The 14057-nt window shown below is 39.6% G+C and overlaps 1 long non-coding RNA gene across 1 annotated transcript; it reads left to right on the top strand.

Moving 5' to 3' along the window:
• The first annotated feature begins 1178 nt into the window (after positions 1-1178).
• On the top strand, positions 1179-11977 carry LOC147724024 (uncharacterized). Its single transcript, XR_015310072.1, has 3 exons — positions 1179-1247; positions 5471-5506; positions 11701-11977. It is a non-coding gene; the product is annotated as an uncharacterized LOC147724024 (long non-coding RNA).
• The last annotated feature ends 2080 nt before the right edge of the window (positions 11978-14057 follow it).

Genomic DNA, 14057 nt, shown 5'->3' with positions numbered 1-14057 from the left:
TGGAGGCATCTGCAGCAATGTTCTGTATTTTCATACTAAACATAAACGCCACAACTTTGAGCCTCTATATTACAAGACTTACATTAAGGGACGCACCTGCAGCGAAATTCTGTATTTACAACACGTACACACACAGCCAAAATTATCCTAGCATTTAAAACTACCCACAGACACATTTAAGGGCCACTTACGCAGCAATGTTCACGATTTTCATAATAAAACGAAGAACACAACTTTTATGGCAAATATTGCATCCGGCCTCTGACCCGTTCAGCACCACACCTGTCTTTACATTTCTTTTTTGCCAAACAAAATCATCGACCATCTTTCTCATTCACCCACTGTATTTTCACGTTGCCACACACACATTAATGGACGCATCCGCAGCAATTTTCAGTATTTTCATACTAAACATAAACGCCACAACTTTGAGCCAGTATATTATAAGAGTTGTATGTTTAAAAGTGAAACTTTGTATACTTTGGATGCTTTAGATATGCCATTTTTAAGTGTAACTTCGAGCAGACAGTTGAAGTCCAATTACACTAACGTAAAAAAAAAGGCCCTTTGCTTTGTCAGTTCCGAGCAAAATCTTATGTGGGCTTAAGGGAGTTGCCCAGGGAAGTCTACTGGCGCGCCAATGTCGAAACTCCATCTGCATACACATTCAAACATTCACACTTCCAAGTCGCGCACATCAGCTAGTGTGACTTTTCCTTGGGGCAAGGGAAGGACTAAAAGCTTTGATCCTTTCTTAAACCCAAAAAAAAAAAAAGATTCTTGCATCGTTACCCCCTATTTAAGCAGAGGGACGGGTCACTTTAAGTCATACTCTCTTTTTACCTGCGAGGACAGAACTTCGACTTACAGAACGGCGCTGTACTTGCTGCTATCGACCAACAGCCACTGAAAAATTACGGCATTCAATCTTAGAACGTAAGTGCATGCAAGTTTTATTTCTATGCATCTAAGGGACAGTATTGATACATTTACTTGCGTTTATTAGAACGGTTACTATATCAACATTGCACTTGTGTTAAATTATTCTGCGACATGTTTGTTTGCAAATCTACATTTTCTATGGTAATACTTAGCAAAGGACTACGTAATTTCTCAAACAGGTCATACCTTTGTTTAAACCAACCGATACATATTGGTTTTTTTTATCGTTATCTCTTGTAGGTTATTGGTACGCTTTCAACATTTGCTTGATAGGGGGAAAGAAACTGCGCACCAACATATATCATGTAAGTACAGCCAACTGTTCACTCTTCTACACAATTTTTACTTCCCTTCCTAACACTCCGACTCGCCACACAGAACATTGCTTCCAATAATTCAAGGCACAACATAAGTTTGACACACACCCATTCATTCTTATATTTAATGCAACACAGTAACTACTCCTAATTACAACATGACACACACACCTTCTTTTTACATCTGTTACTATTAGCTTTTCACGCACACACGGTTAAGAACACATACTATATAACACGCACGGCGAATTGAGTGCAACCACAACAGAACACTCCTTACGATTTTTGTCACAGCTTCACAGCAATACAGTAAACAGGATGATCGGACTGAACAGTGAATAGAGCTGCAGCTTACACTACTCACACACACCTTCTCAGATTATCTTTCAATATTACACGCATACCGCTTGCATTCTCAGATTACATGTAACACAGTAACCAGTGCAAGTTACAAGATGACACATACGCACCTTTTTTTTTACATCTATTAGTATTAACTTTTCATGCACACACTGTTAGGAACACATACTATATCACACGCACGCCGAATTGAGTGCGACCACATTAGAACACTCATTACGCTTTCATTGACAGCTTCATAGCAAGACAGTAAACTGGATGATCGGACTCAAGAGTGAACAGAGCTGCATCTTACACTAATCACACACAGCCTGTCACATTAGACAAAACACTGACTGCCACCCTTATACAGCACGTGCGACTCCAACGCAATCTAAGATCATAGCAGTTCGCCACTACAGCACCAAACTTTCAGGCACAACTTCAAATTGCACATTTATTTGCACGCAAACAGGCTACACTTCACAACACTCACCCGCAGCTTTACTGGCACACAGTAAGTAATCCAAGTTACTAGCTGACACACGAAAACAGCCGCTCGTACAACTACTAGTATTACCTTTCCACAAACACACATCCAATAACACATTAGCCAGGATTTGCGGCCTACAAAAATAAACACTTCACTTTACACTTACTACACTATTCCCAGGCACATTGTAACATTAGGGAGAATAGTACAGCCATAAACCGTTCGCAACACTACGCCACACCACAACAAAATTTTCATACACACATTCCACGAACAAGGGCACTTTCACACACACCCTCTATTACATGGCTACTCACAATCTTTCTCTCAGGGCCCAAATTTACTGTTTACTTTGTGTCAAAGGACCGCATCGGTGGGGGCAGGGTCACTGGTTAAGGGTCGGGGCTACAGCAACAACATAAAACTGGCCATGAGGTTAATCACAGGACCCTGCAGCCGAAGGCTTCGTCCACTGAGCCCTCCCGGCATACACATAATTTTCTCGCTCTCTTTCTCTCTTGGTCTCCCTCCCTCTCTATAGCACACTAATCACACACACCCTGTCACATTAGGCAAAACACTGCATCTTACACTAATAACACACAGCCTGTCACATTAGGCAAAACACTGACTGCCACCCTTATACAGCACGTGCAACTCCTACGCAATGTAACATCATAGCAGTTCGCCACTACAGCACCAAACTTTCAGTCAGAACTTCTAATTGCACATTAATTTGCACGTAAACAGGCAACACTTTACAACATTTACGCAGAATGCATTCATTCGCAGCTTTACTTGCACAGTTAGTAATCCAAGTTACAAGCTGACACACGAAAACAGCCGCTCGTACAATTACTAGTATTACATTTTCACAAGCACACATCCAATAACACATTAGCCAGGATTAGCTGCCTACCCAAAAAAAAACTTGGTTAAGGGTCGGGGCGACAGCAACAACATAAAACGGACCATGAGGTTAATCACAGGACCCTGCAGCCGAAGGCTTCGTGCACTGAGCCCTCCCGGCATACACATAATTTTCTCGCTCTCTTTCTCTCGCGGTCTCCCTACATCTCTATAGCTCTCTCTCCCTCTCTATAGCTCCCCCTCCCTCTCTCCTGTCTTCCTCTGTCTCACTCTAACTGTGTTCCTCCCTCTGTCTCACTCCCCCTCTCTTCTTCCTCCTCTCTCCCTCCCTCTCCGTCTCACTCCCCATCACCCTGCATCTCACTCCCTTTCTCTTCCTCTCCCTCCATTTCCCTTCCTTTCCCTAACTTTCCCTTCCTCTCTGTCTTTGTACATAACTCTCCATTTGTCTCCCCTTTACTCCCTCTCTATCTTTCTACATTACTTGCACACTAACTGGGTACACTTTCAATATTACACGCACACCGCATTCATTTTCATATTCAATGCGATATAGTAAGTAATCTAAGTTACACGATGACACACACACACATTTTTCGGTACGTCTCGCACTATTAACTCTTCACGCACACACTCACTCCCTCTCCATCAACAATTCCAGCTTTTAAAACTACCCACAGACACATTCAAGTCCCACATCCTCAGCAATTTTCAACTATTTTCCTAATACAAATAACGACACTACTTTAAGGGGGGCGTTATTTTTGGAAGCCTCACACACACTCACCCTCACTTACCCGCAATGCCTCACCCTCACTCACCCTCACCCTCACTCACACTCACCATCTCACCCTCACCCTCACTTACCCTCAACGCATCACCCTCTGTCACCCTTAACAGCTCACCCTCACTCTCACTCACCCTCAACGCCTCTCCCTTCCTCACCCTCACTCACCCTCAACGCCTCACCCTCACCCGCACTCACCCTCATTCTCACTCACCTTCACTCACCCTCAACACCTCACCCTCACTCACCCTCAACGCCACGCCCTCCCTCACCCTCCCTCACCCTCAGCCTCACTCACCCTTACTCACCCTCACCCACCCTCACGCTCATCCTCACTCACCCTCACTTACCCTCACTCACCCTCAGTCATCCTCAGTCACCCTCACTCAACCCCTCACCCTCACTCACACTCATTCAACCTCTCACTCAACACCTCACTCTCACTCACCCTCAACACCTCACTCACCCTCAATTTCACTCACCCTCAATTTCACTCACCCTCACTCATCCTCAACACTTCCCCCACCCTCACTAGCCCTCAACACCTCACACACACACCCTCAACACTTCTCCCTCAACTCCTCACTCACCCTCACTCTCACTCAACACTTCAACACCTCAGCCTCAGCCTCACCCTCACCCTCACTCACCCTCAACACCTCACTCACCCTCAACACCTCATTCTCACTCACCCACACTCACCCTCATCCTTACTCACCCTCAACTTCTCACCCTCACTCACCCTCAATCTCTAATCCTAACCTACCTTCACTCACCCTCAAACCCTCACCCTCACTCACCCTCACTCAACCTCAGGCTCACTCACCCTCATGCTCACTCACCCTCAACACATCATCCTCACTCACCCTCACCATCACTCACCCTCAAACCGTCACCCTCACTCACCCTCACCCTCACCCTCACTTACCCTCAATACCACTCACCCTCACTCACCCTCAACCCCTCCCCCTCCCTCACCCTCAACACCTCACCTCACTAACACTCAACACCTCACCCTCACACTCACACCCTCAACATTTCACCCTCACTCACCCTCAACCCCTCACCCACACTCACCCTCTCTCTCCCTCTCTAGCTCCCCCTCCCTCTCTCTTGCCTTCCTCTTTCTCACTCTAACTTTGTTAATCCCTCTGTCTCCCTCCCCCTCTCTCTCCCTCCCTTCATCCCCGTCTCCCTTCCTATCACTCTCCCTCTCACTCCCTTTCCCTTCCTCTCACTCCATTTTCCTTCCTTTCCCTCACTTTCCCTCCCTCTCCCTCACTCTCCATCTCCCTCACTCTCCCTCCCTTTTACTCCATCGGCATTTCCCTCCCCTTCACTCCCTTTCTGTCTTTGTACATTACTTGCACACTAACTGGGTACACTTTCAATATTACACGCACACCGCATTCATTCTCAGATTCAATGCAACACATTAACCAGTCCAAGTTACAAGATAACACACACACACATTTTTTTATGTCTCTCAGTATTAACTTTTCACGCACTCACTCACTCTCTCTCTGTCCCCCTTTTCCTCCCACTCCCTCTCTCTCCCTCTATCATCTCACCCTGCCTGTGTGCCAGCCGTGGCGCATACACTCACAGCAGCACTAGAGCTCTTAACAGGTCTTTAAAAGACTATTTACATGCTAATGTGGCCTTTATGGTTAAAATTCGAAAAAATATATTCTAACCATTATGTTTTTTTTCTCCTTTCAGATTATTAAAACAACAACAAAATAAACAGAAGTTAAGGTAAATACTACTTTGCCGCTTAGTTTAAAATGTGTTAAAACTTCATACCTTACAGTCCCCAACAATATTTGTTAGTTCACAAACCTTCTTAATTTACATTTGTTGATAACAACATTTCAGTATAACTTATAAGATGCAGAGATGCTTGAAAGCAAGTTACCATCAAGGGAATAGCAAATTTAATAGCAAATCACAAGGTAAGCAATGCTTACCAAATAGTGCTTTTGCTGTCTTGCACAATTTATGCAAGCCAGTAACTACTTGGAACTCTAATGATCTGCATTATATAATGGACCGTGGGGACGCTTTATATCTCCAAATGCATTCTATTAACAAAGAAACACTTATGCATCCAGATGACCTGCCAAGGTATATAGACCACAATCAAGAGATATATTCACTTTTGCTACGGAATGCTTACTACGGTGATGTCCTTAAACGTTTTGATAAAGCCTACCCAGATATTAGCACAGCATTAAATGTTACTATTAATAAGCACTGTGGTGTTCTACTTTGTATGAATGTTTATGTAATAGCTATTTTCAAACATATGCAATCATACTTTGTATTTGATTCACATAGTAGGGACCATGAAGGCATGCCTCATTCAAACGGAACATGTGTTACAATTGCATTTAATTCGTTTGAAGGGCTCATTCAATATGTTATGAAACTAGCATATAACTTTACACATCAGGCTGAGCAATGTGTCCAATTTGAATTAACCCCAATAGATATAAAAGTCATTAAAAGGAAATCCTTTACAAAAGCACTTACTGTGCACAAAAAAAATAGTCACCTACCGCAAGAAAGAAAAATTTGGGTACATACTACTGAATGTACTCCTAATCAGACGATAACATCAACATCAATGTCTTCTGATGATTTACTGAATAAAAGTAAGGGAGGGAATAGCAATAGTAATCATTTAGCACAATTACCAGGTAATAGTAAAGCTATACAGGGAACAAATAAACAGTCTCGGAAAAGAAAAAGGGATTCAAGTACATGTCCAACTAAAGTTGTACAAAGAAAAAAAGTTAATACAGCTGAAGAAGACATTACCAACAGTCAACTAAGTGCTACTGATAATAACATACCCATATTCACGCAGGGCCAAAGACAGAAACAAGGTAAACAAATCCATACAATCATTCGCAAATTCCACCGGGAAATATTGCATGGGCCAGAGTACATTTGTACTCTTTGCAATCAACTGTGGCATAAACAAACGTTGCAAAATATACGCAGTGTTAGCCAATCCGAAATTTTCAACCAGTGTAACATTAGTAACAAGAAAACCAATTTTATTTGTAAGACTTGCTATTATTACATTCGCAAAAACAAAATACCACCATGTTCTATTGTAAATGGCATGGGCTTCCCAAATGTACCAGTTGAATTAGAATTATATGATTTAGAAGAAAGATTAGTTTCACCTAGGATACCATTCTTACAAATTCGGAGTCTGCCACTCGGTTTTCAAAAATCATTATCAGGTGCAGTAGTTAATGTACCTGCAGATGTTATGACAACTGTTACAATTTTACCAAGGCAAATTAATGACGCCATGACAATCCCAGTGAAATTAAAAAGGAAATTAATCTATAAATCATATACACATTATGAGAATATTAGACCAAATACAGTAAAAAAGGCAGCTACATGGCTAGCTAAAAATAGTACAATGTTTAATGAATATGGTGTTACGATTAACCCTGACTGGGAGTATATACCTCCAGAAATAGAATCTCACAATGAGACTTCTGAGACAAACAATTCATCTGATAGTTCTGACAACATAGAAGCTGGGAATTTGGATACTATGTTAACAAATGAAACTATTACTAGTAATTCGCTGAATGTGTTAAGTTTCGCTCCAGCTGAACATAACACGCCAAGAGGTTTATATGAGGATAAAGATTCAGAGTTTTTGGCTTTCCCTACTATTTTTTGTGGTGAACGAAGGCCTAACAATAAGGAAAGGCACATACCGGTACATTATAGTACTATTTGCCAAGCAGAGTTAAGGAGTTATGATAGAAGAGTCGCTAAATCTATTACTAATGTGTTTTTTAAACTGAAGAAATTACATATTAAGCAGATCCATGGTAAAATCAACATTTCCATCAGAAAACATTTTACTGATGGAAATAAAATAACTGCTAAAGACATTAAATGTAATATTGCCAATGTTTTACAGTTTAATGAGGGGTACAAAGTATTAAAAACTATACGCAGTTCACCTCCATATTGGGAAGGTTGCAAAAAAGATATTTTTGCAATGATAAGGCAACTTGGCATACCCACTTTCTTTTTGACTTTATCTGCTGCTGAAACAAAATGGCACCATTTAATAAATATACTATTGTGAGTTAGAAACTTAAAGGAATGTACAGAGGAAGAATTCTTAAACATGTCTTGGGAAACTAAAAGTAAATTAATACAAGAAGATCCAATAACATGTGCAAGACAGTTTGACTATCAAGTTAGGAAATTCTTTAATTGTGTTTTGCTGAATGGCACTAATCCAATTGGGGAAATAGTAGACTACTTTTACAGAGTCGAATTCCAACAAAGAGGTTCTCCACATATACATGCATTACTCTGGGTAAACAAAGCACCATTGTATGGTGTTTCACCAGTGGAAGAAGTCAATAGCTTTATTGACAAATATATCACTTGTCATAAGTCTGAGAACCCTGTTTTACAACCGTTAATAAATCTACAAAGGCATGGTCACACCAAAAATTGCAGACGTAAACAGCAACGGACATGCAAATATCAATATCCAAAATATCCAATGTCAAGAACGCTCATATTAGAGCCATTAACACTTGAGGAGACAAATAACCAATGGCAAGATAATATGAAAATAATACATGAAGCTATGAATAATACTACCTTTAATACACTTTCTTTTGAGGAATTTTTAGACTTCATTAAAATGGATGATAAAGAATATATTACTTCTATACAAACTAGCTTACAAAAAACAACTATTTTTTTAAAAAGAACACCAGGCGAATGCTTCATCAATAACTACAATAGTACTCTTTTAGAAGCTTGGCGAGCAAACATAGACTTGCAGTTTATACTAGACCCTTATGCTTGTGCAGTCTATATTATCTCATATATCAGTAAATCGCAAAGAGGAATTAGCAAACTTCTAGCGCAAGCTGCTAAAGAGGTAACAAGCAATAGTAATATCAAAGATCAACTTAAACACATAGGAAACAAATTCCTCAACTGCACAGAAATTAGTGCTCAAGAAGCAGCATATCTAATTCTTCAAATACCATTACGGAAAAGCTCCCGATCATTTGTATTTATTAATACTAGCCGTCCAGAGAAAAGAACTTATTTAATGCGTGATATCGAAACTATTAATAACTTGCCCGAAAATTCAACTGACATTCAATGTGAAAATATTATTATTAAGTACTGCAAACGGCCACAATCATTAGAGATGTGCACGTTAGCAGACTATGCGGCTAATTTCAACTATGTGAAGAAAAAAACACATGGGAAAGAAATAAATGATTGCGAAGATTTACTTGCAGAACAAAACTTTTACAGCTCAGATGAGGAAGAATTAGAAATAGAATGTAGTGACGGAAATAAACAACAACAGAAACAGAATTATGATTATGCTTTAAATAAGCGTAGACAAGGGAAAATAATACGCTTTTGCAGATTTAACAAAAATAATGAACCAGAAGAGTATTATAGAGAAATATTAATGTTGCACTATCCATGGAGGGAAGAAGAAAAAATACTAATCAACAAGGAAACTTACTATGATAGGTATCTGGAAGTTAAAACATTTGTTGACACACAACTAAAAATTTATAACAAACAGCATGGCGAAGTTACAAACATTATTCATGAACAGTGTCATGAAAATGTAATTTCACCCCCTCTATCACCAACTGTTAATATACAGACAGAAGACCAAAATCCAGAACATAATAATAGATATGATTTGGCTCTAGATTTAGGAATTAGAACTACAACTGAAGAACAAAGCTCAACTAACGTTATTTTACCCAATGAAAAATACCAACAACTTATGCAAAACTTAACGGAAGAACAACTTAAATTTGTTTACCATCACTTGCATTGGTTTAAAACTACAAGCACTCCATGCTATACTTTTTGCACTGGAGGGGCTGGTGTTGGGAAAAGTTTTGTAATATCTGCACTATATCAAACTTTACTACGCTACTATAACACTAAGGCCGGTGAAAATCCTGATAATGTTTATATCTTACTTACAGCTCCAACAGGAAAGGCTGCCCATAATATTAATGGCAAAACACTGCATAGCACTTTCAAAATACCTGTGTCGCAAAGTTTGACTTATAAACAACTGAGTCATGAACATAGAACTGCTCTACAAATGGAAATGATGCATGTTAGAGTTGTTATTATTGATGAAATTTCAATGGTAGGACACAATATGTTGAATTTTATACATAACAGGCTTCAAGAAATTAAATCATCTAATGAACCATTTGGAGGAATTTCTATTTTAGCCATTGGTGACTTTTACCAATTAAAACCTGTATTTGACAGATACATTTTTCAGGATTCTACACAAATGTATGGTCCTTTAAGTGCTAACTTATGGAAAGAACATTTTAAAATTTTTGAATTAACAAAAATTATGCGCCAAAAAGAAGATCTACAATTTGCTCAATTACTAAACCGATTGAGAGAAGGCAAGCATACTGAAGAAGATATTTCACAAATTAAGCAAAGGGAAATACAACCTGAGGAGAGTTTATTAGAAACAATTCCATATATCATGTCAACTAATCTAGAAGTTAATGAAATTAACCAAAAGGTTTTAGAACAACATTGCAAAGATTATCCAGTCTACATAACAGTAGCAAGCGATACCGTCAGTTCTGATTTGTCTGAAAATGTGAAAAAAACGATTCTTAAGCAACTGCCCAAAGATCCACAGAAAACAATGGGCCTTTCACATACATTACACATTGCCTTACAACTTCGTTATGATTTAAGTTGCAATGTGGATGTCAATGATGGTTTAACAAATGGCGCAACTGGTGTTGTACAATTAGTTGAATTGATTAACAATACACCTATTATTGTTTGGTTGTTATTTGACAATCCCACTATAGGACAAACAACCAGACAACAATATAAACACTTATTTCATTCACAAATACAAAATACATGGACACCAATACATGCTATAGCTAGACATTTCCAATACACTAAAAAATGTATTACCATTATACGGAAGCAATTTCCTTTACGCCAAGCATCAGCACGCACTATACATCGCACACAAGGTGCAACTCTCGAACCACTTTATATACACTTTAATAACAGCAAGATTCATCATTTGCATTATGTTGCTATTAGCAGGGCAAAATCAATACAAAATGTATATGTACACAATTTTGATGAACGTAAAATTTTAGTACATCCACAAGTTAATGAGGAAATGCACAGATTAAGGACAGAAATGCCACTTGAAATACATATCCCACAGTTACATACATACAGTGCACATTTCAATATCATTGCACACAATATAAGATCACTACAGAAAAATTTTTCATCTATGGTAGCGGATAGGAATATATTACAAGCAGACATTATTTGCTTAACTGAGATCAACACTACAAGAAATGCTACAGCTAATGATTTCACCATAGAACAATACCATCACATTATATTTGATAAATTTCATACATACAACACAAACCATGGAATGATTATGTACTACAAAAAAGATTTATTTATATTGCCTATTTATGAGACACTTGAAGGGATAGACATTTTACATTTTACTCTACAGATTGATAACACAGATTACCTTATTATTATTTTATACAAACCACCCCTAAAAAGTATAACTTCTCTTTTTGATTTCATCACAAATATTACGGATTTTTACCCCACACACAAATTGATTATTATAGGGGATTTCAATATCTCAACAAAATGCAAACAGCAAGCAATTACTTGGATTCTTTGAAACAAAATTACAATGTCAACAACTCATTAACAGTTACACAACTAACTACCAATCCATTTTAGATCATATATATACAAATGACCAACTACACAACTATGGTACTTTAGAATGCTATTACAGTGATCATAAAGCAATATGGGTTTGTATTTAACATGTTATATCACAATTTCTATTTCAGATGATGTCTATTGAAGAAATAATGAACATTAATACCGATGACAACAAACCATACCAGAAACCAATAAGAGTTAATGTCATCAACTGCTCAGGGAAAACTACGTACAAAAATGCTAAACAAGAGCAGAAAATTTTATTCCATTTGGCTTTAGCAGATAAAACTGGAACAATAAAATGTACTTGTTACCAAGAAAATTTATATGAGCAAACGAAAAATAACTGTGGACTACTGATACGAAACTTTATTATCAAAAACAAAACAATTTTAATTACAAAGCAAACTAAAGTTACCAAATTTCCCGCAATGACAATCGAGGAGGGCCTGATCCAACAAGCAAACAACATTTTGCATCCGCCTGCACCATCGGCTTCTCCCATCAAGGAAATAAAACGGGCAAGTCTAAAAAGTCTGATGACCGTGTCAGGGACAATAATTGCCGTAAGTATGAACACAAACATGTCATCATGTCAACTAAAAAAAACCATTGTCTCGCATTTGAAAAGTTGGACTTATTAGTATTGTAAATGACATATCTTATTTATTTTTTACATTTTAAAATTGCAAGTCTAAATAGTCTTATGACTGTTTCAGGGACAATATGTGCCAGAAGTATGATAGAAAGGATGTTCATTTGGGTCGTGAAATATAATACATTATATTGCCATTCATACAACGCACTAGTACTATGTGTTTTTACTGTCACTATTTTATAGAATGGTTCTTTTTGGGTTTACCAAAAGGACGCAAAGACTGTCTTTACATCAATGCCTCACCCTCAGTCACCCTCACTCACCCTCAACACCCCACCCTCACTCTCCCTCAACACCTCACTCTCAACAATTCACCCTTAATGCCTCACTCACCCTCAATCTCACTCACCCTCAATAACCCTCAACACCTCCCCCTCACTCACCCTCAATCACCCTCAATCACCCTCACTAGCCCTCAACACCTCCCACTCAAAAACTCTACCCTTCTCCCTCAACTCCTCACTCACCCTCACTCTCACTCAACACCTCAACACCTCAGCCTCACCCTCAACATCAATCACTCACCCTCACTCACCCTCATCCTTACTCACCCTCAACTTCTCACCCTCAATGCCTCACTCAGCCTCAATCTCACTCACCCTCAATCACCTTCAACACCTCCCACTCACTCACCCTCACTCACCCTCACTAGCCCTCCACACCTCCCCCTCAAAAAGTCAACACTTCTCCCTCAACTCCTCAGTCACCCTCACTCTCACTCAACACCTCAACACCTCAGCCTCACCCTCAACACCTCACCCTCACTCAATCAATCACCCTCACTCACCCACACTCACACTCATCCTTACTCACCCACAACTTCTCACCCTCAATCTCTCACCCTCAACACTCCCTCACTCTCACTCACCCTCAACCCCTCACCCTAACTCAGCCTCACTCACACTCACCCTCACGTAACACCTCATCCTCACTCACCCTCAACCCCACCCTCACTCACCCTAACCCTCACTCACCCTCAACACCTCACCCTCAATAACTCACCCTCACCCTCACCCTCACTCATGTCATCATGTCTACTAAAAAAATGCATAGTTGGCTTACACACACAGTACACCTTTAGTAACTTCATTAACAATTTAAAAAAAAAACGCATTATACACTCTTTCACTCTATGTAGAAAGTACGCGTTTTGAAAACTATAATATGCCAGCGATTTGCTCTATACTACAAATACAAGTACTCTCTACAAAGCCATTTTTTGCAATAAATATTGCTCTCATTTAGGAAGGATGTTCATTTGGGTCGCTAAATATAATACATTATATGGCCATTCATACAACGCACTAGTAATATGTGTTTTTACAGTCACTATTTTATACAATGCTTACTTTTTGTTTAGGAAGAGAACGCAAACACTGTGTTTACCTCAATGCCTCACCCTTAGTCACCCTCACTCATCCTCAAAACGTCACCCTGACTCACCCTCAACACCTCACCCTCAACACTTCACCCTCAACGCCTCAATCACCCTCAATCTCACTCACCCTCAATCACACTAAACTACTCACCCTCACTCACCCTCACTAGCCATCAACACCTCCCCCTCAAAAACTTAACCCTTCTCCCTCAACTCCTCAGTCAACCTCACTCTCACTCAACACCTCAGCCTCACCCTCACCCTCACCCTCACTCACCCTCAACACCTCACCCTCACTCAATCACTCACCCTCACTCACCTTACTCACCCTCAACATCAATCACCCTCAATCTCTCACCCTCAACACTCACTCACTCTCACCCTCAACTCCTCACCCTAAATGACCCTCACTCAGCCTCACTCACACTCACCCTCATCCTTACTCATCC

Source organism: Lissotriton vulgaris, chromosome 4_1, assembly GCF_964263255.1.
Source record: "Lissotriton vulgaris chromosome 4_1, aLisVul1.2, whole genome shotgun sequence".
Lineage (NCBI taxonomy): Eukaryota > Metazoa > Chordata > Amphibia > Caudata > Salamandridae > Lissotriton > Lissotriton vulgaris.
This window is presented reverse-complemented; position numbering and strand designations above follow the sequence as displayed.